A 24,814-nucleotide genomic window follows, 5' to 3' on the forward strand; every position below is an offset into this window, starting at 1 on the left:
CCTCAAGTTATTAGCTCTCCCAGTAAGCAGAGCACCTACATTTCACTAGATGTTTGAAATTAGCTACAGTACAATAGAATGGGTAAACTGTTAAATGCATAACAAAGATACATTTGTTCCACTGTCAGATATATGTTCAGGAAGATTTCACTATAACCTAAAAGGTTCTGTAGTTTGATTCATGAAAGGTTAGTCATTTAGGGTATGTCTACACTGCAATTAAACACCTGCACCTGGTCCATATCAGCTGACTCAAGAATGCAGTGCTGGGGCTTCTGGGATGTTTAATGGTGGTGTCAACACTTGGACTGGAGCCCAAGTTCCAGGACCCCATGGGGGGAAGGATCCCAGAGTAAGGGGTCTAGCCCAAGCATCTACACCACAATTAAACAGCCCCAAACCCCACAAGTCTGAATAAGCTGACATGGGCCAGCTGTAGGTGTTTAATTGTAGTGTAGACATATCCTTAGCAGAACAAACTTCATTGTGTTACTTCCCAAAAAAGACATTCACCCACATCTGTAGTTCAAAAGGCTGCATCTTTTATAACAATGTTACCAAAAGTCAGGATGCTGATTCTACCCAAGTTAAAAATAGACCATTGCTATTATTATTATATCCTGTACATAGGAGTAAATTAACTGTCTGGCAAATCTTTGCACACGGTTCATTCTACGGTATACATAAAAGGTTTAGTCTATTAGCTTCTCTCTCTATTTTTTGTAGTTAATACTGTTGTTTGAGCTGTCTGCTACCTTTGTTTGTGTTAATACAGCTAAAATTGTTAATATAATACCCAGAAGTTAAAAGCTGAACTACTAAACTCAGCATTTTTTATTGTTGTTGCATTGTCAAAGCCCATACATGTAGTGTGTATAAGGAGACTAATGCATTATTGCATAACCTTCTTAATTGCCCCTCGCTCTGCAGGATTCCATTGGAAACTCTGCATGTTGTATCTTTATAAGAAATATTATGTTGGGAGAATTTAGAGAAGCAGAAAGCTGGTAAACAAACAGCCATTACACAGAGAGATATTATGCATTGTGCATTAAATAATCTAAATCTTTCAGAAGATTATCAAGATTTTTAGTAAACCAATTCCAAAGACACTGACTAATCTGCTTATTGTATCTAGTACAGTAAGTGCCTTTACTTTGTTCCTGAAAAGGAAATATGCTATCAGCCTTAGTTACAGCTATCACTTCCATGCATCTAAAAATTGCCAAGATATTATTTCAGCCATGGACACGCAAACATTTGGATCTGAATATTTTTCAGATTCAAAATTATTTAAAAATTGGAGGGTAGGATGGAGAATCTCCAGTCTGGACTATATTGGATAGGTAATCGAGTGTGTTTACTATGGATGGAGGACAGAAAGTGGGACATGGAGTGCTCACTACTTGAATAGCTTTTCCAGATTGTTTATGTCTATATTCTCTCATTCTTAGATAATTATGAGGGTACAAAGGTTTGTCTGAGTGATGTTAGAAGGCACATGCACACCTATAGAGGCAGAGAATCTCATTCAGGGATCTGTTTGGATTTTTCACTCAAAATTGGTATAGGAATGAACCACAGGCATAGCAGTTATTTGCAAGTTATTGATATGCTATGTAAGGTTCTGTCTTACCACAAAGGAATTTTCTCATGAAAAAGGCCCAGATCATGACCCCCAGCTCTGTGTTTTGATGGCCTCCTTCCCTCCCATGTTTGGATCTGTCTCTCCAGCACCACAGGTAAGTGGGAGAGGGTCAGCCACTACCAAGGCAATGTCCCCTCCCCTCCACCTCAGATCCTGGGGAGAGGTCTTTCCTGGGTCAGGATTTATGTCGCAACTGAAAATGGAGACGGGCATGCCTGGAATGGGGGAGAATATGACCATCGTGCCACCACCCCATTGAGATTTGTCAGAAAAGATAATAAGGAATCAGCTATATTACTCTTTCCATGGCCTTGTTCCACACTAGGAAACTGTACTTTTCATGGGAACATACCAGTTTCACTTAACTTTCTTTGGGAAGGTTTCTCAGGTCCAGGATGAAATTCCTGGTCAAAATGATATTATAGATAGATAGCTAGATAGATCCATCTCAGAATAGCCAATACCTTGGTGGCTAGTGCACTCAGATGGGAGACTCAGGAGTAGGAGACCCAGCTTCAAGTCTCTGCTCTGCCTGAGTCCTGGGGGTGGCTGAGCCAGAAATGGAGAAGCAGAAATGAAGGAATACTGAAGGATGGACAAGAAGGGGAGATAGTCTCAATGCTTTAAGTGTGGAAAGGTCAGATGCAATAGGCAGGTCTGCCCCTTGAAGAAGAGGGCTTGCTGTCAGAGCTTCCCTAGGGATCCCTGAATATATAGAGTTTCTGTGGGTGGAGGGTGCTGTCGCAGGTTGTATTTACTCACCTGGATTTTCAATAGGGCGTGAGGGCCCTCCCCTTTTTGCTCCCTGGACCTGATCCAAAGCTCACTGAAGTCAATGGAAAATGCCCAATGCGTTTTGGATCACACTCCTTATCCTTAGCTTGATACCTCTGCAGGATCTGAGCCAGATGAAGAGAGTTCCATGAAGATAGCAGACGTCCTCTCAGTCCATACAGGATGGGGTAGATCCACATATGGTGAGACCCTCCATGCAGTGTATCTAGGGAAGATATTTATTAGTATATTTAGTCTTATAGGACAAAATCCTGCAATCTTCAATCCTTATTCAGGCAAAATAACACTGCTTTGATGCAAACAAGAGTGTTGCCTGTATATGGATATTATATTCTGTATAGATTCTTATACAGCACTCATCTAGTATCTGAGCACCTATCAAGGGTTGGCCCATAATTAGTAGAAGACACGGTCAGACACTATCGACACCAGTGCATAACAAATACATAATAAATGGAAAAAGATTTATAAAAACAGAGAGAAATATTTGATTCACCTGTAGTCTTTCCCCCGTCCCCAACAGATGGCTAAGTCAAACAAGCTCTTTATTTAGCAGTTTGCAGATGCTAAATGAATAGCTTCCATAAATCAATTTAAAAAATTTATTTTGTTGAAGAAATAACATTTTAGTATAAAACAAAGAAATGCATTTTATTTAGTTAAAATCCTGCAGCCAGTACACATTTATTTGTTCTTCAGTAAAATGACAACATATTAGTCATCAAAGATTGTTAAAATGTATTTTAGTGATTCATTTGGAACTTAGCATTCCCTCAGTTTGATTCTTAGCACACAAATGTATAAAGTATTTCCTTAACAGTATGCCCGTTAGTGTAATACTAGAACAGGCTTGCTTTGCTACAGTAACCATTTCCTACACATTTCAACTGTGCAAAGTGCAAACACTCAGAAGTTTCAATACCTGCAGCTGTTGAATTTCTTTTTATGTAGTCACATTCTCTATATTATAACACTGACAGAATGTACTACATAGTTTCTTCTCCCCTTTTTGCTGCACAATACCTAAACATGACTGCACACTTAGCAAGTGGATTAAGGCGTGTAATGATAGTATTCTTTTTGTGAATGTGGTATATAGACAGAGTAGGCTGTGAATGAAATTGCATGGATGTTAAGGGTTGGGATTCAGGAGGACTAACAGCAGTGTGTGGGATAATATACTCTTTCCTAAGCATCACATTCATCTGAAAAGTGTTAGATCTATATAACAAAAATTGAGCACAAGCCAATGATTTGTCAAAACACTGCAAAGAAACCACAATATTTATGCGGAATATGCATTGAGACAGCTCCAGTATACTGTGTTATCACACAAATCTTGCTATGAACTTTAAGATTACTGAAATGGACTTTTTACATCATTAAACACCCCCCCCCCAGCACTCCTTTTTCTCCAATACTACATAGCCATCCTCTAGTTACAAGTCCTCTGGTATTTTCCCCCTCCCCATTGCAGAAAGGTAGGCAATTCATGAAAAACCAAGCCTGAAAAAGCAGGTGGACTGGATGAACCATCAGGAAGGCTTCATTTATCCATTTTTTTCATCTTTGATTGTACACCTGTCTTGCATCACCACAACAACTCTCATATCAGAAAGGTTCAGCGGCCCTTCTTTTTGTTCTCCTTTAATACCAATTCTGATTGGCTATTGGGTGACATAGGCCTTACTCTCTCATGCACTGTATTTGTGCAGCAACTGTGGTATTGATCTGATGAACAACACAAACTCAGTTTCATATAGATATGGATAATTCAGCAAAACAGGCCCATTCTGAAATTACTATTGCTATCAAGGGGAGATTAATTCCCTTCTGATGCACTCCTTTTAGCAACTCTCCTTTGATTCATTGATATCAGAGGACAAATTAGTGGAGTACATAGTCAAACAGTATGATATTAAAATTGGACATTGTTCTGCCTCTGATATCTGAAAATAAAGTAGCAGATGGCTTTTTTCTTAAATGACTTTCACGTCAGAGCAAAAAGCAGAACAATCCAAGACATTTTTTGCTGGAAGTTGCTTACTTTTTTGGTTCTATATCAGGATCAAAATCTTTGATATAAAAAGATATTACATTTTACAAGAAAAGTTCAAAACATTTAGTGCTGAGAAGAAGATAACAGACTTTATAACTTCAAGTGTTTTGGCTCTGTAACTTTAGAGAGCAAAACAACATCATGCTGAAAGAGATGTGGTGAAGAAGCAAATGCTGACCAACTCATGCATGAGTTTTTCAAACTAGATTTGCCACACATATTCAACTTTAACAAAACTGCCATTTTATTCATAAAAGTTACTAACAAAAATAATTGTTTTTTTTCCCAGTTAGCCTGGTTATCAGTGCTTAATCCTGAACCATTGAAGATAATGGAAGTTATACCACTAATTTTAGCTGGAGCTAGATCAGGCCGTAGGAGATTGTAAAACCAATGGACACTATTCCAAGTCATTTGGTTTCTGTGTTGGGCCTGAACTTTCTCCCACTGAAATGAATGGGAATTTTACTATTTTTACCATTTACTTCAATGGCAGCTGTATGGAACTCAATGTCTTCCTTGTTCAAATGATCTTTTTCTATGATATCGACAAGGTGTTGGTAACACTTCTTCCATCACTCTCTGTCACCACAACTACTGGATTCTGATTTTAAATTACGTTAGGAGGTTTGAAGGCCCATACTCACCTTTAGAGTCAAGTTCCTCTCCATAGGAACAGGTCATTCTGCAGCTGCCATTCGGTGTCGTCCTACTGTGATGTCATGTTTACCCATGCATACCTATAATGTACCCTGAGAAGATTGTTAACTAAGGAATATGGCCTACTAGCATTGATGTGGACCCAGCAGCAAAATAAGGACAGACTCATGCACGGAATTAAGCAGCAGGCTGCAACTTTTTTTAAACTTTTAGCACAAGGGAGGGGCACTGCCAGCCCATGACCCAGACTCTCTTATACCAGGCATTTATTAGGTCCTGTGCAGGCGTTACAGGGCTCCTTACCACATAACCCATAACTGGTGCCAGGGTTATAGGTTATAACGTAAGGAGCCCTGTCACTGGCACCAGGGCTCCTTATCATATAACCTATAACGCAGGATAGGCTCTCCTCGACCTCCCCTTGCAGGACTCAGCTCTCTCTTATTAGTGTTTTTCAGTTCACCTCATAAGTACCATAGTGCAATCTCTTTATTGTGAAGGTGCCACTTACAAATGTAGATTTTTTTTGTTACATAACTGCACTCAAAAACAAAACAATGTAAAACTTTAGAGCCTACACGTCCATTCAGTATTACTTCTTGTTCAGCCAATAGCTAAGACAAACAAGTTTGTCTGCATTTATGGGAGATAATGCTGCCTGCTTCTGATTTACAGTGTCACCTGAAAGTGAGAACAGATGTTCGCCTGGCACTTTTGTAGCCAGCATTGCAAGGTATTTACAAGCCAGATATGCTAAACATTCATATACCCCTTCATGCTTCAGCCACCATGATCGGGACGGGGTGTGAAGCATGCTTTCAGAAGTCTTAAAAGAGCAACACTCTGCTGCGGAAACTACAGAACCTGAACCATCAAAAAAGAAAATCAACCTTCTGCTGGTGGCATCTGACATGATCATGAAAATGAACATACATTGATCTGCACTGCTTTGGATCATTACTGAGCACAACCCATCATCAGCATGGACGCATGTCCTCTGGAATGGTGGTTGAAGCATGAAGGGATATATGAATCTTTAGCACATCTTGTACGTAAATATCTTGCAATACCGCCTACAACAGTGCCATGTGAATACCTGTTCTCACTTTCAGGTGACATTGTAAACAAGAAGCGGGCAGCATTATCTCCTGAAAATGTAAACAAACTTGGTTGTCTGAGCGATTGGCTGAAGTAAGACTGAGTGGACTTGTAGGCTCTAAAGTTTGACATTGTTTTATTTTTGAATGCAGGTTTTTTGGTACATAATTCTACATTTGTAAGTTCAAATTTCATGATAAAGAGATTGTATACAGTACTTGTATTAAGTGAATTGAAAAATACTATTTATTTTTACAGTGCAAATATTTATAATTAAAAATATAAAGTGAGCACTGTACACTTTGTATTCTGTGTTGAAACTGAAATCAGTATATTTAAAAATGTGGAAAACATCCAAAAATATTTATATAAATAGTATTCTATTATTGTTTAACAGTGCGATTAATCATGCAATTAATTTTTCTAATCACGCTATTTTTCCAGTTGCACAATTAATTTTTTTAATCACACTATTAATAGTGATTAATTTTTTTAATCTCTTGACAGCCCTAGCTGGACCTAATCTCCATATCCAATTTAGAGGAATCTTTAAAATTGTGCTAGGATGCAACTAGGGGACAAATTCTGAAGTCCATACTCAATTTATAATCAGTCTTTACTAAGTAGAGTTTCAGTGCGTGTTTTACCTCATGAAGGACTGAAAAATAAACTGAGTTAAGAACCTCAAGATCAGGACCAAACTTTGGAAACAAACAGTGATTATATTATACAAACTCAGTGCAGTTAATTCATTGAAGAATGTAGTTAGAATTAGTGTGTGTGGAGATGGGAAGGTGAGAGAGGAGGTAGAAATATCTGTATCTATATTGACCTGAAACAGACTAGTCAGAGTATAAAACTAAAAACAGATTCATAGAAATTGACTGCTTGGAAAACAATAACACCTCAGTACAGAAATCACAAGACTATTGCCAAGTGCATTAGCATGCTGCAATAAAACCCCTCTGAACAGGACACTCTTTCCCACAAGTTGGATTTTGCATCACTGAGTGCCAGGTTAGTGATTTGTTCCACATTAATCACAGCAGCCTGTTAGTCCTGTGTCTTAATATTCAGGGCTAGCAACTAGAATCCCTCCTTACACTTTCCACTTAATTTTTATGTATTTCTTTAATTTTAAGATAATAGGTCCAATCAGGCTCCCCTGTTGCACTTACCCAACACAAATAAGCCAGATATAACAGGCTATTTAAACCTTCTATGGAGTGGACTATTGCTTGGAAAGGCTTTGTTATTATTTTATCTATACCTTGTATACCATTCTCTGCTAAGAGAGGAAGTTTTTATTTGCCTTTTCTAGGATGCTGAGCTCAATATGACTTTGTAATTTTTAATGCACACACTTGATATGGAGCAGATATGAACAATTACAGACTTGTTTAGAAAACTAAAAAAATTACAAGTTACTTAGTAACATTCTCAGAAACGTATTACACTAAGGAAGTCCTAGAGGCCCAGGTCGAAACTGTAATGTCAACAGGTTTTTGTGAGTTTAGTCTCTTGTGGAAGATATTTGGCTGATAGATTCATATCACTTTTGCCATATCTATTCCAATGATATCCAAGCCACAACAAAAATATATATGCAGAGATTAGAAAATACAGAATAAATCTTACATTAGTTGCTTTATCCCCTTACCTTAGAATATCACATATTCCATTTGAAAATACATAATTGTACCAATTATGTTCCATACAGTGAAAGCTTCTTCTCACAAGATAAAAACTGATTTGCAGAGTTCTATCAAAAAAAGAAAAGGAATACTTGTGGCACCTTAGAGACTAACAAATTTATTTGAGCATAAGCTTTTGTGAGCTACAGCAACTGCTCCATCATCAGGCTCATCAGAACTATTTACCAGTTGAATTGTGGTGATAGAAGTCATACTGAATCTTAATGGCAACAGTACAAGTCTTGGCTATTCTAATAACAATCAGATATTTTGTTTTGTTAACAAAAAATAAGTGTGTTGCTAAGCTTGTAAAAAAAGACTTGGGAGAAGAGTAGAGGCTTTCAAAGCACACAGCAGTAAACCTTAGTGTTTATTTTCTGAAAAGCTGCAGTACTCAGGTCCCTTTCAGCTGCTAAAAGGTTGAAGAATGACTTGGACCAAAACAATAACGTCAGAAGGACTAGGAAGTACACGCTAGGCAGTCATAAGAACATCATTTGACTTGTACTGGCAATTGATTTCAATGGAATTGCAACCACCTGTCAAGGTCAAGAGTGTTTTCTTGACAGTATGAACCTCTGTGCCAAGCATAACTATGCAATGATCATTTTTTTTAATAATATGTCCAAATAGCAGACTAAATCTGATCATGGAGCTACAGTACTTAAAGTTTTGTCCATTTTTAAAATAATTTTCTTAATGTCCAAGATAATATTGTTACTGTCGCAGAATAGTTTTATTGAACTCTCTCCCCAGAAGAATTCAGTAGTACCAATACAGATTTCAGCTTTAGTCTTTGCTTTGCAATATTTCATTTAAAATTATTCCACTAAATAATAAAGCTAACTTTATCAGACATCTAATTAATTTATTTTCCAAATTGCTTGGTTCAGCCCCAGAACCAAAAAAACCCAAACAATTATTTGCTCAGCTGTAATGCTGAGTGACTCCTACAAGGGGTTTAATCTCCTGTTGGAGTAGAGTGCACCGAGCTTATTTTGGTCTTGTATATTTATTAATAGCTCCAAGTATGACTATTATTTTTTATTTCTACTATATGATATATGTACACTGCTCTACAAACAAATGGGAAGACATCTCTGCCTTGAGTTGCTGACAATCTAGGGGCCCGACTATGAGTGGTGATGGAGACTCTCCACACATGTCTAATGTACTAACTTGTAAGGACATAGCTCATTTTAATCCCCAAGTTACATGTGCTCTGCACAGATTTGGTGTCCCTCTCACTTTTATTGTTGAAAATTATTTACATCATAAATAAAAAATTGTGAAACAGATTACAGGAAGGAAGGGAGGAAGGAATCCCACATCATTTTACATTTTCTACATGAATAATATTTTTGTGTCATTCATTTTGGTTCTTTGGTAGCTTAGGTAGCATGGTACCAACAATTTAAAGGCCCTAGATTAGACATAGCACAAATATGAGTGACAAAGGGAGGTACTAAAATAAAAATCGGATGCATTCCTGAGATTATGGGGCAAGCGATGCTGCTTTTCCACAATTTCAGCCCGTGCATGGCGGCGGAAGCACTCTATGTAGATGTCCAGTCTGTTGTTTCGACCTTCAGGAGGAGTCCACCCAGAATCCGATGAAATTAGCTGTAGCTCACGAAAGCTTATGCTCAAATAAATTTGTTAGTCTCTAAGGTGCCACAAGTACTCCTTTTCTTTTTAGTTCTTAGCAGGAAGGGCAGAAACACAGTCCTACCACAACTGTTTCAGCTCTGATTGAGCGATTAAAATAACAAAAGAGACTCCCAATAAAGCCTATTTATCTCTATTCTTTGAACAGTCAGGAAGAACAGGTAGGTTAAGCCAGTCTGGAGAGGAGAGGGGGTGGGGTATGCAGCCTTCTGACCAGGACTCCTGTCCCCACTCATCTTACTTTCACAGGGCTCTGACATTCGAGCCCCTGCTTAATGAGGTTCTTTCAACTGAGGGTGCCCCTCCTCATTTGGGACCAGTTAAGCAAAGACCTACTTTCCTGTGTTCTTACAATAATTACAACATTGGTAACCATATTTCACTACCCCTGCATTCAGTACTAAGATCATTTGTACCCAACACCAGCCAAAGTTGATCCTTTGACACAGCTGTAAATGATGAATATGTAAACAGAGCAGGAGCAAACTGTATTTACATAAACACACCCACAGTCTCTTCCCCTCCCAGCTAGCTGTCAGGGGAATGCGATGGCTTCTACTTGAGGAGTTACAGGAAAGCCTATTTATAATGGAAAAGCATGGAAAGGAAAATAACGGACCATATGGCTGCAAGGCTCTCCATTCAGTAAAAAAAAAAAAAAAAAAAAAAAAGTCCTTCATGTTGAGAAAACAAAACATGACATCAGAAGAAACTGATTAATAGAGGCTCATTTCTAATTAAATGTACATCATCTATAATTTTGACAAGTTTTTAAACTATATCTTGTTATTTAAAAAAAATCTTGTTGGAAGTCTAAGCACAGAAACGGATTTGCAGAAAAATATATCACAGTCATGTTAGTAATTATATTTTTTTCATATTTGTACATGAAACTATTTTTAATATGCTGTTTCTCGAATACTATTAAACTGTTTTAATCAATAAAACTTTTGACCTCTGATCCAAATATGTGTCAGTCTTGCTGAACAGCAATACATGACTGACAATGCAACACTACTGACACAGGTTTCAGAGTAGCAGCCGTGTTAGTCTGTATTCGCAAAAAAGAAAAGGAGTACTTGTGAGACTAACAAATTTATTTGAGCATAAGCTTTCGTGAGCTACAGCCGATGAAGTGAGCTGTAGCTCACGAAAGCTTATGCTCAAATAAATTTATTAGTTTCTAAGGTGCCACAAGTACTCCTTTTCTTTTTTGCGACTACTGACACAATTAGTTGTCACAGCACATTGTAATTGACATGTCAGCAAGAAACTGTAAAAAACTTTGTAAAAAATGCTTTTAAACTTTTTTTTGTAGTTTTTTCTATTTAAAAGTAACCTAATAATAATGTGGTAACCTTATAGTTATGTACTGAAAACTGACATAAGCAATATTACATCATCCAGTATACTGGGTTTCATACAACTGTTTCATTACCTGCAAGCTTCCTAGTAATAAGTATGCTATTTAAGTGGGTTTTTTTCATTTTCATGTTTCTAGTGTGGTAATTCTCCAATAAATTTCTCTGACTTCCAGCATAAATAAATTTCATTATTCCTCATTATTAAAAGAAACAAATACATTCTCCTTCACTGAAAGGATGTCATATAATTAGACGACCTTCCTACATAAAATCATGAATGAAAAAGGGCTTGACAGCTTGCAGGAAAATAGTTAATCAGACATTAGGACATTAAATACAGTTAGTCAAGACACAAGACATTATTGTACTATCAAATGCTCTCAGAAACAGTCTTTTACAATACGAGAGATCAAAACAGACTTTAGTTTTACTACACCATTAGACAAGTCCAAGCTTTCCAACAATTTATCACCGATTTCTTCATTTGGTTGTTTTAAACATGCTTTTAAAACATACTTGATAACTAGTAAAAATTGTATACAATGCAAATGACATTTCAGATAAGTTTTATTGACTTAATGCTCTGGTAATAAAATTATAACAATCAGTATTATTTTGATTTATTGCAAATTTTACTTTCATTTTTAATCGACTTGGAGTAAGGCAGAGTTGAATGTAATGCTGCTGCCACCTGAAGGTCACACTGAAAAGTGTGATGGTTCATTTTTGTCTACTTATATCTTATGAATGGTGGCAAGATTAAGTAACTAAGGAGGAAAGCACATTGTGTGCAACATAGCATTATGCTGACACACAATGATTGTTCCATGATATTATTTGCAACTTGTGGTACAGATTCCACATGCACTTTTTGATGAAAGTGACATTATTGTATGTGCATGCATCAGTGCTCCAATCATTTCGGAAAACTGTTCCAGCATTTTCTTTGGGAGCCAAATGGCGTTCTGGCATTTCTGATCATTTTAATGTAAACTAATGCTAAAAATGTTGGGATTTTTGTAAGAGCCTTTTTTTCAAAAATCTTGTATCATGCAACAGACATTGATCAGCAGATGACATGAAATCATGGAAACAGTTACCTGAAGGGCAGCATAGGCAGCAAACTATAATATGTGGGATATATTTTCATAGACAATGAAGAATATGGTATATATAGCATCTTTCAGGTGTGCAATAAAAAAGTATGTTATTGTTATAAGGTATTCTTGTCAAAACTGTGTGTTCCAGCACTTCTTTTTTAGAAATCAAGCACAGGTGTGCGTGTGCATATCCATGCAAGGCTTAAGAGAGGGTGAATTTCTGGGGAGGGGAAAGAAATATTAATATTTAGAATAGGAAGCACCCTGCCTGCCCATGCAAAAAAATAAGTGCACAATCAGCTTCTGGAATTTACACACAATTAGACAAATCTTGGGGTCCTTACTTGCATTTTATCCAAGCAAACTCACATGGAAAACAACAAGAATTTACCTCAGTAGAGATGGAGCAAAACCTGAGTAAGGACCTAAGGATTTGGTCCAATACTTTTACAGTTATTTTCTTTAGAAATGGAATATGTTGTTGAATGTATACTACTGATTGTATATATTGTTTATTAAAAGGGCAGTAGAGATTTTGAAAGGAACATAGTCCCCAATGTATATTGGTTTATGGTAGAGTTCTAAAAGTTCTGACATTCTCATTTGGTGGTAAAGTTAAAGAATGTTTTTATAAATAGAACTGGGATGACTGATTTATTTGGTGCTATGAAAGATTTTAGGAATATACGTTATTGTCTGTCTGCATATGCATATGTAGACCTTCCAACTGTAAATATAAGGGCACAACAGCCAAGCCATAGTTAAGGCTGCATCTTGTCAACTATGCTGTACCCGCATGGCCCCACAGTGTGCCAACATTTTTATGGCTGACTTAGAACTACGCTTCCTCAGCTCTCGTCCCCTAATGCCCCTACTCTACTTGTGCTACATTGATGACATCTTCATCATCTGGACCCATGGAAAAGAAGCCCTTGAGGAATTCCACCGGGATTTCAACAATTTCCATCCCACCATCAACCTCAGCCTGGACCAGTCCACACAAGAGATCCACTTCCTGGACACTACGGTGCTAATAAGCGATGGTCACATAAACACCACCCTATATCGGAAACCTACTGACCGCTATTCCTACCTACATGCCTCTAGCTTTCATCCAGATCATACCACTCGATCCATTGTCTACAGCCAAGCTCTACGATATAACCACATTTGCTCCAACCCCTCAGACAGAGACAAACACCTACAAGATCTCTATCATGCATTCCTACAACTACAATACCCACCTGCTGAAGTGAAGAAACAGATTGACAGAGCCAGAAGAGTACCCAGAAGTCACCTACTACAGGACAGGCCCAACAAAGAAAACAACAGAACGCCACTAGCCATCACCTTCAGCCCCCCTAAAACCTCTCCAACGCATCATCAAGGATCTACAACCTATCCTGAAGGACCACCCATCACTCTCACAGATCTTGGGAGACAGGCCAGTCCTTCCTTACAGACAGCCTCCCAATCTGAAGCAAATACTCACCAGCAACCACACACCATACAACAGAACCACTAACCCAGGAACCTATCCTTGCAACAAAGCCCGTTGCTAACTCTGTCCACATATCTATTCAGGGGATACCATCGTAGGGCCTAATCACATCAGCCACACTATCAGAGGCTCGTTCACCTGTGCATCTACCAATGTGATATATGCCATCATGTGCCAGCAATGCCCCTCTGCCATGTACATTGACCAAACTGGACAGTCTCTACGTAAAAGAATGAATGGACACAAATCAGACGTCAAGAATTATAACATTCAAAAACCAGTTGGAGAACATTTCAATCTCTCTGGTCACTCGATTACAGACCTAAGAGTGGCTATCCTTCAACAAAAAAGCTTCAAAAACAGACTCCAACGAGAGACTGATGAATTGGAATTAATTTGCAAATTGGATACAATTAACTTAGGCTTGAATAGAGACTGGGAATGGATGAGTCATTACACAAAGTAAAACTATTTCCCCATGGTATTTCTCCCCCCCACCCCGCCCCCCACTATTCCTCAGATATTCTTGTTAACTGCTGGAATTAGCCTACCTTGCTTGTCATCATGAAAGGTTTTCCTCCTTCCCCCCCCCGCTGCTGGTGATGGCTTATCTTAAGTGATCACTCTTCTTACAGTGTGTATGATAAACCCATTGTTTCATGTTCTCTGTGTGTGTATATAAATCTCCCCTCTGTTTTTTCCACCAAATGCATCCGATGAAGTGAGCTGTAGCTCACGAAAGCTTATGCTCTAATAAATTTGTTAGTCTCTAAGGTGCCACAAGTACTCCTTTTCTTTTTACATTAGCTGAGTATCTGGTTCAGTTTGCACAGACGTAAATGGCTACACAAATAATACTGATTTGTCAGGGTTAATTACTGCACCTGTTAGCATTACAGAAGATTCATAAACTTTGACTCGGTGCTTGAAAACATTTACAAGAAGTCTTCAAGCAGATAGTTAAGGCTAAACTTGTCTTAAAGTGGCCAAAAGTCTTCATTCCTGGAATATAGACTCTGGCCATCAGGAAACCATCCAGTTTTGTCAACTACCTTACATTCAGTTCAGTGACACAGGCATGGCAATCACCAAGAGTGGTAACTAATTGGAAATTTATTGATATATATGTCTGAAAAGTGGACCCATTAACTGCAATCACTAGAAGAGACATTTGGTTCATCTGGAATGCTAGAATGCCTTCACAACTTTAAATCCTGTTTTCTCTTAGCTATCCCTTTATTTTCAGCTTCCATTCTCACTTCATGCATATTACTGCATACATCTCACTGCTTGCCCATGTCCATTTAGAGCTAGCTATAATTAAAATGCTGATTAACCAAATCCTGAGGTACTTACTCAGCTTTAATTGAGTCCTTATTCAGGCAAACTGTCACTGAAGTCAATGCACAAGCATTACACTCGTCAATGGGAATTTACGTGAGGAAAACTGAAAAAGCACCTCAAGATTTGGCCCAATGAGAATAGTTGAGACCATACAGTACGTCAACTGCACCTTCATAGAAACACAGTATTCATCAATGGAAGAGTGTTTCATTTGTGAAATGGACTCTAGGACTGTTTGACCCCACACAGAGGAGTCACAGTGGATGCCTAGACTAGTGGAATCTTTGACAGCAGGAGTTTGTCTCCTCAGCCATTTGCAACGAAGAACAAAGTACTAATTGAGATCTTCTAGAATATCAACATATGCAAGTTAAAGTTGACCTTTTGGCCCCAATGTATGATATTCTGAAGACTAAATATTTGACAGTACCCATTGGTTATCTTGGAATGGACCCAGCTGTGGAAGATACATTAGCACATCTCGACCAGAATCTTATTTTTTGCAGCAGATAGTTTGTGCACTAAATATAAGGTGATCTAATGTATTGAGGCCCAGAAGTATGTGTAATTTTTATTTGACTACAAGGAACTATTTTAGATTACCATCATAGCCATTCTGAGCAGGAAACTTACCTCAGTCTTGTGTATTCTGGCCCAGTGGTTTTCAAACTTTTTTCATTTGTGGACCCCTAAAACATTTTGAATGGAGGTGCAGACCCCTTTGGAAACCTTAGACATAGTATGCAGACTCACAGATCATAGGTTGAAAACTGTTCTGGCCTATACTTATTATAGATATTGTGACAGGGTCAGGCCAGATGGCTATAGGAGAGTAATAGAAGGCAGATATATTAGCCCCAGGCTAAGTAGGTCCCTTTTCCCTGGGTAAGGTAACAGGGAAGGTTTCAGAACAATCAGGAACCTTCTGGAGACCATTAAGACAGGCTGATTAGAACACCTGCAGCCAATCAAGAAGCTGCTAGAATCAATTAAGGCAGGCTAATCAGGGCACCTGGGTTTTAAAAAGGAGCTCACTTCAGTTTGTGGTGTGCGTGTGAGGAGCTGGGAGCAAGAGGCACTAGGATCTGAGAGTGAGAATGCGGACTGTTGGAGGACTGAGGTGTATAAGTATTATCAGACACCAGAGGAAGGTCCTATGGTGAGGATAAAGAAGGTGTTTGGAGGAGGCCATGGGGAAGTATCCCAGGGAGTTGTAGCTGTCGCACAGCTGTTCCAGGAGGCACTCTAGACAGCTGCATTCCACAGGGCCCTGGGCTGGAACCTTGCGGGCCCAGGTTCCCCCCAAATCCTCCCAACTCCTGGTCAGACACAGGAGGAGTCAACCTGGACTGTGGGTTCAGAAAAATGGCCAAGCTGAGGGCTGCCACGAAGCTCCAAGGTGAGCAAATCCACCAATAAGTGCAAGACCCATCAAGGTAGAGCAGGAACTTTGTCATAATATCAACAAGTAATGTTAAATCATGCCTAGTGTGCCAGATTTCAATGTTCTGCAAATCCAAACCATCAGGATTCATGAATTATTTTAGGACATAAAATGCAATAGCGTTCTCCCTTGCAACAGAAATTAACATATTTTAGTCTATGTTGATTGATTTACCACAGGAAGAGAGTTAATTGAAACGATACAAATAGTGAGCAATGAAATTAGTAACAGGAATATTAAACAGATATTGAAATCCTTGGCTTTTAACTCTTTTTAGGGGATTCCTTTTTGTATGTGAAATATTCAGATAAATAACTCAGACGCTTGGCTGTGATCCCAGACTTACCACAGCTTATCATTCCAAATGAATTCTCATGTACGTGTAAAACACACATTGAAGGCAGCCATTAGGGCATGCGTCAATGGCAAACATAACAACTGGGATCAGTCTGCACCAGATATAACATTTGCACTACACACAGCTAATTCCTCTTGAGAATGCTGAGGACACTTCTGAATTTCCACTGAATGAAAATAAAAAGAGAGAGAAAAAAACCCTTAGTGGTAGTTTTATATCATTGCTGTATACTTTTTTGTCCATATCACTCCCCATATTTTATAGGAACTAGTAGTGGGTCCCATTCCACATCCATTCAATGGAACTATTTTCTTAAGTAAGTATGGACTATTCAAAGTAAAAGCTGAAAATCTGGGCCCAATATCTGCAATTGTGCAAACTAATATAATGATAAAGGCATTATGAGTACTCCAATATGCTTTATCATACATGAGTCCCTATACACTGCCCATGCTATGCCATATATTGTCCCACAATATGTTGGTCCTGCTCTCTGTGGAGATGTCCCTAGACCAAATCAGCAGTAAAGATTTCCCTGTCATGCCTTTTGATTCTTTCTTCTGAAAGACAGGTCTGTTCCCCTGACTTGCATGCGTGCACACAAACACACACACCCCTAGCCACCATTGAATTAAACTAACTCAAAAGTAAGGAAACTGTGGATTCTATTGGCTAGGGTGAAATCCCAGCTCCACTTAAGTCAATGGCAAAACTCCTGCTGTCTCCAGTGTGGTGAAGGTTTCACTCCAGTTTCTTAGGTATCAGCTAGCTTTTTTGCCACTTAGGTGTTCCAAATTATAGCTGTGACTGGTCAACTGAGAACTCCCGCAGTGAGAGGAGCTTTCATTTGGTGTTGAGCCAGCAGAATTGGCTCTTATGCCAACCTCCACCCCTGAAGGGGGAGTGTCAGAATTGTGGACAGGGTCATTCAGAGTCCAATGACCCTCAGATCCATTGCTCTAACTCACTCTGGGGCTGCGACTGGGGTTAGGGCCAGCAGTGACACAGACCAGCCCACAGAATCAGGGAGCTGTAACCCCCTTCTCCTGCATTCAGCAGATATCACATGCAGGATAGGGTCTACACGTAATGTTTTTGAGTCCACTTTCTGTTTCCCACATTCAAACTATGAATTATACAGGAAATTCTGGTTTGGTTTGAAACAAACTGTGAGATAAGAAGCAGCACTCAAAGTCACAATAGTATTAATAGTTCCATCTAAAAGCATCTCAAAAGCTCTCTTGCTCTACCCACAGCAGAACTAGAAATATATAATCTTCTACCATGCAATCTTCTACCATTTTGTTTTTTATACTTATAGAAATATGGACTTAAAAGCAGAAATGTTACTTATCTCCTGGAGAACTACACCTAGTTCTCGCTTTCCTCTTACTTCTCTACCTTTCCTCCAAACCCGTTCCTGTTCTGTACTCTGGCTCAGATACACTTAGTCTCTTCTGATCTACAGCCACTTCATGCAGATCTCCCATTTATAATAAGGGATCAGGTTCTTCAGGCTTCTGACGGATCTTTGATAATTGTGATACTTAGGCCAGGTCTACACTAGAAACTTTTGCAGGTATAGCAATGTCAGTTAGTGGGGTGATTTTTTGTGACATTTTATATTGGCAAAAATCCTCATGTAGTTATACAATCATAAAAGTTCTCTTGCTGACATATCTTATTTTCCTCAAGGTACCAGCATGAGCTATATTAGTAAAAGCATTTCTTTTTTTTTTTTTTTTTTTGGCCAGCTAGGGTTTACCTCCTAGCTATACCAGGCCTGAGTGGCTTGACTTGCATTCTAGGCCAGCATTTCTCAAATGCGGCCACCAGGGGCTTTTCTTGTGGCCACAGCTGCCTGGGCTAGGATTGGGGGGCAGGGAGCCTTCAATAATAGTTGGGCCCTGCCCCCCTCTAGAGACACAAAAGCCAGAGGAGCAGGCAGCCAGTGAGTTCCTTCCTGGGGTCGGTGAGGATGGGGTTCAGCCCTTGGGTGGTGGGCGGCAGGCTCCAGCCTTGGGGCTTCAGGCTCTGTTGCCTGGCTGCACGGTGGAAGGCCCTGGCCCCAATCTCACCGCCCCCCCATCACTCTGGCCCTCGCTGCCTCCCCCATTGCCTCTCTACCCACCTTCCCATCCAGGGCTTAATTTGTACCCAGGTTTCTGGGACTGAGTAAGTCTGCTGTGAAAAGTGATATTTGTATGTTTATTAATATTACTTTTCACAACAGACTTACTCTCTAGCAAGGCTTTAAAAAAACTAAAAAAGCAAAAGAAACAAGAAAAAAAGACAAGAACGTGGAAAGCACCTGATTTGTGTTTCTATTCTGTTTAGGTCCAGTAAAGACTAGAGACAACTATATATTATTTTTATTATTGAGTCTGCCAAAAAAAATCCTACATAAATAAATGACAATGATTTGGGTATGTATATGTGCAGATTTACTTGTTTTTCCTAAAGTTAATTCAGTATTTTAGGAAAAATTGTGAGATCAGCCCTTCTGCAAGAGTTGGTGGCCACCTTCTGCGGCCACCAAAAAGTTTGTTCTGAGAACCCCTGTCCTGGCAGTTTGGCAGAAAGCTGTTTCCTTCTACAAATCCCATAGTGTTCTCAGTTCACTTGCTCTGGTTTCTCTCCTTTTGTTTCCAGTCAGACAATAATTAAAGAAGTAACTTCTCTCTGACTCCTATTCAGTTTCCAACTTTCAGTGCTTCACCTGTAATCTCAGGGCAGAAGCTTTTTCATGTCACATCGTCTCTTTCAAATTCAGCCTCCTAACCATTGCCTGACAGATTAACTGAAAACACACCACTAGTTTTAAAATTTTGAGTCCCCAACAGTTTAAGGCTTAATTTTTCTTTTCTCAATCCTACTGGATTTTCCCTCTCTTCTCAGAAGTACAATAAATTACACTCCTCAAGTTCTCTTCCTCATGGCTGGAAACTCAATCATGAACTTTCTGTTCATGTGCCCAGCCGTGAGATGCTAAAATACTAAGAACAAAGATTGGGGAAGCAATGTGCCCTTCCCTATATTTGGAACACCTACGTGGCAAAAACACTAGCTCATAGCTAAGAAACTGGGGTGAAATCTTTGCCCCACTGAAGTCAGCGGGAGTTTTGCTATTGACTTCAGCAGAGCTAGGATTTCTCCACAGTTTTCTCACTTCTGCATTAGCCCTTCCCTAACTTTTACTCAAAAGAGTTTCTTATCAGACACCCTTCTTTTTGGTCTCACTGGAAAGTCAGCACTTTAAAGACAATACTGTACGTTATTCTTGAATGGCAAATGAATGGAATCTAGCAAAACAGCTGATAATCTCAGAAGTTTGAGATGGAGTTATAAATGTGAGTAAAGAAACTGAAGGGAAAGAAAAAACAGACTATATTTATGTAAATATCAATTCCAAAGTATGTAACTTGTGGTCAGATAACATATGATACAAGAGAAGAAAAGCAAGAATGCAAGTACTGGGACACATTTTCTAAAGGCCCCTGTAATATTGTGACTGCATGTTTTGTTAATAAAATTGTTTGAATGCGCAAAAAATGTATTTGTACAAAAGTCAGAGGAGGTCCTGAACCACAATGTTTAATTTGGATCTGCATTTGAATCTGGGATTTTGGTTCAGGCCCATCTGCAGTACAAATGCAAGGTTTCTACATGCAACAATTATACCTACCAAGTGGTACTTTGGATGTGATTTTAGAAGCCAAAATAAAGTCATATGAAAATCTGATCCATTGTGTTTTAAGAACAGATCAAACAAACATGAGAAAAATCATAGAAAAGGGGAAACAATTTTTTTTTGGGGGGGAGCCTAATAATTTGTTAATGTCGGGGGGGAAATGGTATACAGCAATCAGAGAGATTCATTGTTTTGCAATTTTAAAAATAAGATCATTAAATGCCAGAAGAAGCCAGAAGTAAGGGAAAACAAAACAGAAAAAAAAAAAGGTAAAATGCCATGGTTATTCTAAGTTATAATTTTCAGCACATATCAGATTTACAGTTTTTTAATGAATACTGTAATTTTGATTTAGTCAACATATTAGTGCTTATGTTTTCCAAAAATGGGAAATACATATCTAATATTAAATTAATAGAAATCAGCCCCTAGATGTCATTGTTGCAGCTGAAATATCACTACTTTGGGATTAGAAAAGCTGAATATTAAGAAATGTCTGTGTAAATCTGAATAATCCATTTAAATAATGTAAATTCAATTCAATTCAATTTTAATGTCTCAATATCCATACCCAAAGACCTCCAGGTGCCTTAACAAAAATGTAACTAATACTTAGGAATATAAAATAGAAATATAAGTAACACTGTGCTGGATCAAACCAGTGGTCTATCTAGTCCAGGATCCAGGTTGTGCCAGTACCAAATGCCACAAGGGAAACCGCAAAATAAAACTCATAGTGGCAAGTTATAGAGTCACCATCTCATAAGGGAAGAGTATTCCTAACCCCTGTCAATTAGTATTTTGTTTAATGCTTGAAACATGGAATATATGTACCTTCAAACCATCTTTTAATCCCATCTAATGTAGCTGTGGATGTTTGCATTATCCACATAGAGGTTTAATCAATTTTTAAAATCCTACTAAGCTGTTGGCTTCAATGATACCTTGCACCAATGAGTTCCAAAGATTAATTATGCACTGTATACAAAAGTACTTCCTTTTATCAGTTTTAAATATGTGCCATTTAAATTTCATTTAGTGTTTCATTGTTCTTATACTCATTGTTCTTGAGCTCCCAATTTACTATATTTATATCATTTATTATTTGGTATACCTCTATCATATTCCACCTAATATCTCCTCTCTAAGTGTTACAGTTCCAGTCTTCAATCCCTCCTGCCACAGAAGTTTCTCTGGATCTAAAAATTATGCTGTCTGTTTTCAAACGTCTCTATTTCTGCAATATTTTGTTTGAAACTGTGACAAGAATTGAATATAGAATTCAAGTATATTCAAGTTGTTTTATATAAATGACATTATATTCAACAAAATATAGCATTTTCCAGGCTTGCATTTAGAAGGATGCCCACATGCCCACAATCCCAAGCTCAGCTCGCAATAACCAGAACCCCAAGATGCCAGCCCAATCAGACTACTTAGGCCAGACCCTATTGATAGATCAAGCTGCCGAACTATAGGCAACCTTCTTCAACTGTTTTACATACCACCTAAAAATACCTCTTATCCAAGTTCACTTTTAATCAACTTTATTTCATCTATTCTGCAATCTTCTTTTGGCAGTGGGCTAGCATTTAGGTAAAACAACTGCTATGATCTGATTAACTAATAATACAGATATGGATATCATGGGCCAGATTCTGTCCTTACTTTGACTCTTTTACACCACCCCAGCATCAAATAGTGAATGAAAATGAGCAGCATGGCCCTCAAGTGAATTCAAAGTGGCAGCATATGGCCATAAAGAATGGTAGGAGGGAAAACAGCACAATAAAGATAATGGATTTCAAGAAGGCAGACTTTGGCAAACTCAGGGAGTTGGCAGGTAAGATCCCATGGGAAGCAAGTATAAGGGAAAGAAAAATTCAAAAGAATTGTCAGTTTTTCAGAGGGGCATTATTAAGGGCACAAGAGCAAACTATCTCACTGTGTAGAAAAGATAGAAAGTATGGCAAGAGACAACCCTGACTTAACCAGGAGATCTTCAATGATCTGAAACTCAAAAAAGAGCCCTACAAAAAGTGGAAACTAGGTCAAATTACAAAGGATGAATATAAACAAATAACACAAGAATGTAAGGACAAAATTAGAATGGCCAAGGCACAAAATGAGATTAAACTAGCTAGAGACATAAAGGGTAACAAGAAAACATTCTACATATACATTAGAAGCAAGGGGAAGACCAAGGACAGGGTAGACCGATACTCAATGGGGAGGTGGGAAAAGAATGACAGAAAATGTGGAAATGGTAGAAGTGCTAAATGACTTTTTTGTTTGTTTTCACCAAAAAGTTTAGTAGCAATTGTACACCTAATTTAATGAATGCCAGTGAAAATGAGGTAGGATAAGAGGCTAAAATAGGGAAAGAACAAGTTACAAATTACTTACACAAGTTATATGTCTTCAGGTCACCAGGAAATACATCCTAGAATACTCAAGGAGCTAACTGAGGAGATATGTGAGCCATTAGCGATTATCTTTGAAAAGTCATGAAAGACAAGAGAGATTCCAAAGAACTGGAAAAGGGCAAATATAGTGCTAATCTATAAAATGGGGAATAAGAACAATCTGGGGAATTACAGACCAATCAGCTTTATTTCAGTACCGGGAAAGATAATGAAGCAAATAATAAGCAATCAATTTGCAAATACCTAGAAGATAAGAAGGTGATAACTAACAGTCAGCATGGATTTTTCAAGAACAATTCATGTCAAAACAACCCAACAGCTTTCTTTGACAGGGTAACAAGCCTTGTGGAAGGTCGGAAGCAGTAGATGTGCTATATCTTGACTTTAGTAAGGCTTTTGATAGTAAGGCCTTCTCATAAACAAACTAGGGAAATACAACCTAGATGGAGCTACTATAAGGTGGCTGCATAACTGGTTGGAAAACCGTTCCCAGAGAGTAGTTATCAGTGGTTCACAGTCAAATTGGAAGGGCATATCAAGTGGGGTCCCACAGGGATCAGTTGTGGGTCTGGTTTTTTTCAATATCTTCATCAATTATTTTGATAATGGCACAGAGAGTCACTTATAAAGTTTGCACACAATATAAAGCTAGAAAGGGTTGCACGTGCTTTGAAGGATAGGATTAAAATTCAAAAAGATCTGGACAATCTGGAGAAATGGTGTGAACTAAATAAGATGAAATTCAATAAGGACAAATGCAAAGTATTCCACTTAGAAAAGAACAATCTGTTGCACACATACAAAATGGGAAATGACTGCCTAGGAAGGAGTACTGTGGAAAGGGATCAGAGGGTCATAGTAGATCACAAGTACATCCCTCCGCCCGCGCCGCTTCCCACAGCCCCCATTGGCCTGAGACGGCAAACCACAGCCAGCGGGAGTTGCGATCGGCCGAACCTGCAGATGCGGCAAATAAACAAATCAGCCCAGCCCGCCAGGGGGCTTACCCTGGCAGGCCGTGTGCCAATGGTTGCCGATCCCTGGTCTAGATAATACTTAGTCCTGCCTTGAGTGAAGGCGATTGGATTAGAAGACGTCTTGAGGTCCCTTTCAGTCCTATAATTCTATGGCAAGTATTACTGAGAGTTCTCTGTAATATTCAAGGTAGCTCTGTCTCAAATCCAACACAGAGTATATGCATCACACAACCTAAAACAGGGGTTCTCAAACTGATGAGGGGGTTATAACGAGATTATTACATGGGGGGTCGTGAGCTGTCAGCCTCCACCCCAAACCCCACTTTGCTTCCAGCATTTATAATGGTGTTAAATATATTTTAAAAAGTTTTAAATTCATAAGGAGGGGGAACACACTCATAGGCTTGCTATTTGAAAGGGGTCACCAGTACAAAAGTTTGAGAACCACTGACCTAAAACATTCTCAGTAGTCTGCCAAGATCTGAAACTTGACTGAAATATATCAGAAAATCATACTTGCCTGGATACTAGTGGAAGTCCTAGCAATTAATTTTCTTGGTCATTTTCACAAGCAAAAATAATTTAAAAAAAAAACCACCACACCACACAGATGTTCAAGATAAGAGCCCTGATCCTCAGTTCCAAACAAACTGTGCAGGACCTGGAGAGGGGTAAAGGTGTCTTTATGGCGCTTCTGCTTTCCTTGGGACAGCTGGTTTGACATCAAGCTTAAATTAGAACAGCATCCATGTGTTCTCATTGGTTGAGACCATTTCAATATTATGAATAATAAGCTGTACATTTAATTTACAATTCTTAGGACCCTAATTATATGATACAATATAATAAAGTTGATGTTATTAAGTATTTTGAGGGGTTCTGGAACAGTCAGTTTCCAAAGTGCAGAAAAAATTCCTGGACTAAAGTAAATTATTGACAACCATATAACTCATGGCTTTTCTACTCATTAATAAAATTAAATCTTAC

At 38.6% G+C, this 24,814-nt stretch overlaps 1 long non-coding RNA gene across 9 annotated transcripts in view; it reads right to left on the reverse strand.

Annotated features, from left to right (window-relative positions):
• The window catches only part of LOC119841299, a 67,118-nt gene that overhangs the window by 35,723 nt on the left and 6,581 nt on the right, over positions 1 to 24,814 (reverse strand). For 7 of the 9 annotated variants that reach the window (XR_006275105.1, XR_006275102.1, XR_006275104.1 and 4 more), the window contains exon 3: positions 2,537 to 2,648. This is a non-coding gene — a long non-coding RNA (uncharacterized LOC119841299). Of the gene's footprint in view, positions 1 to 2,536; positions 2,649 to 5,149; positions 5,255 to 24,814 lie in introns of all 9 variants that reach the window. The other 2 variants (XR_006275099.1, XR_006275101.1) reach the window with 1 other exon arrangement.

Source organism: Dermochelys coriacea, chromosome 12 (assembly GCF_009764565.3).
Source record: "Dermochelys coriacea isolate rDerCor1 chromosome 12, rDerCor1.pri.v4, whole genome shotgun sequence".
Taxonomy (NCBI): domain Eukaryota; kingdom Metazoa; phylum Chordata; order Testudines; family Dermochelyidae; genus Dermochelys; species Dermochelys coriacea.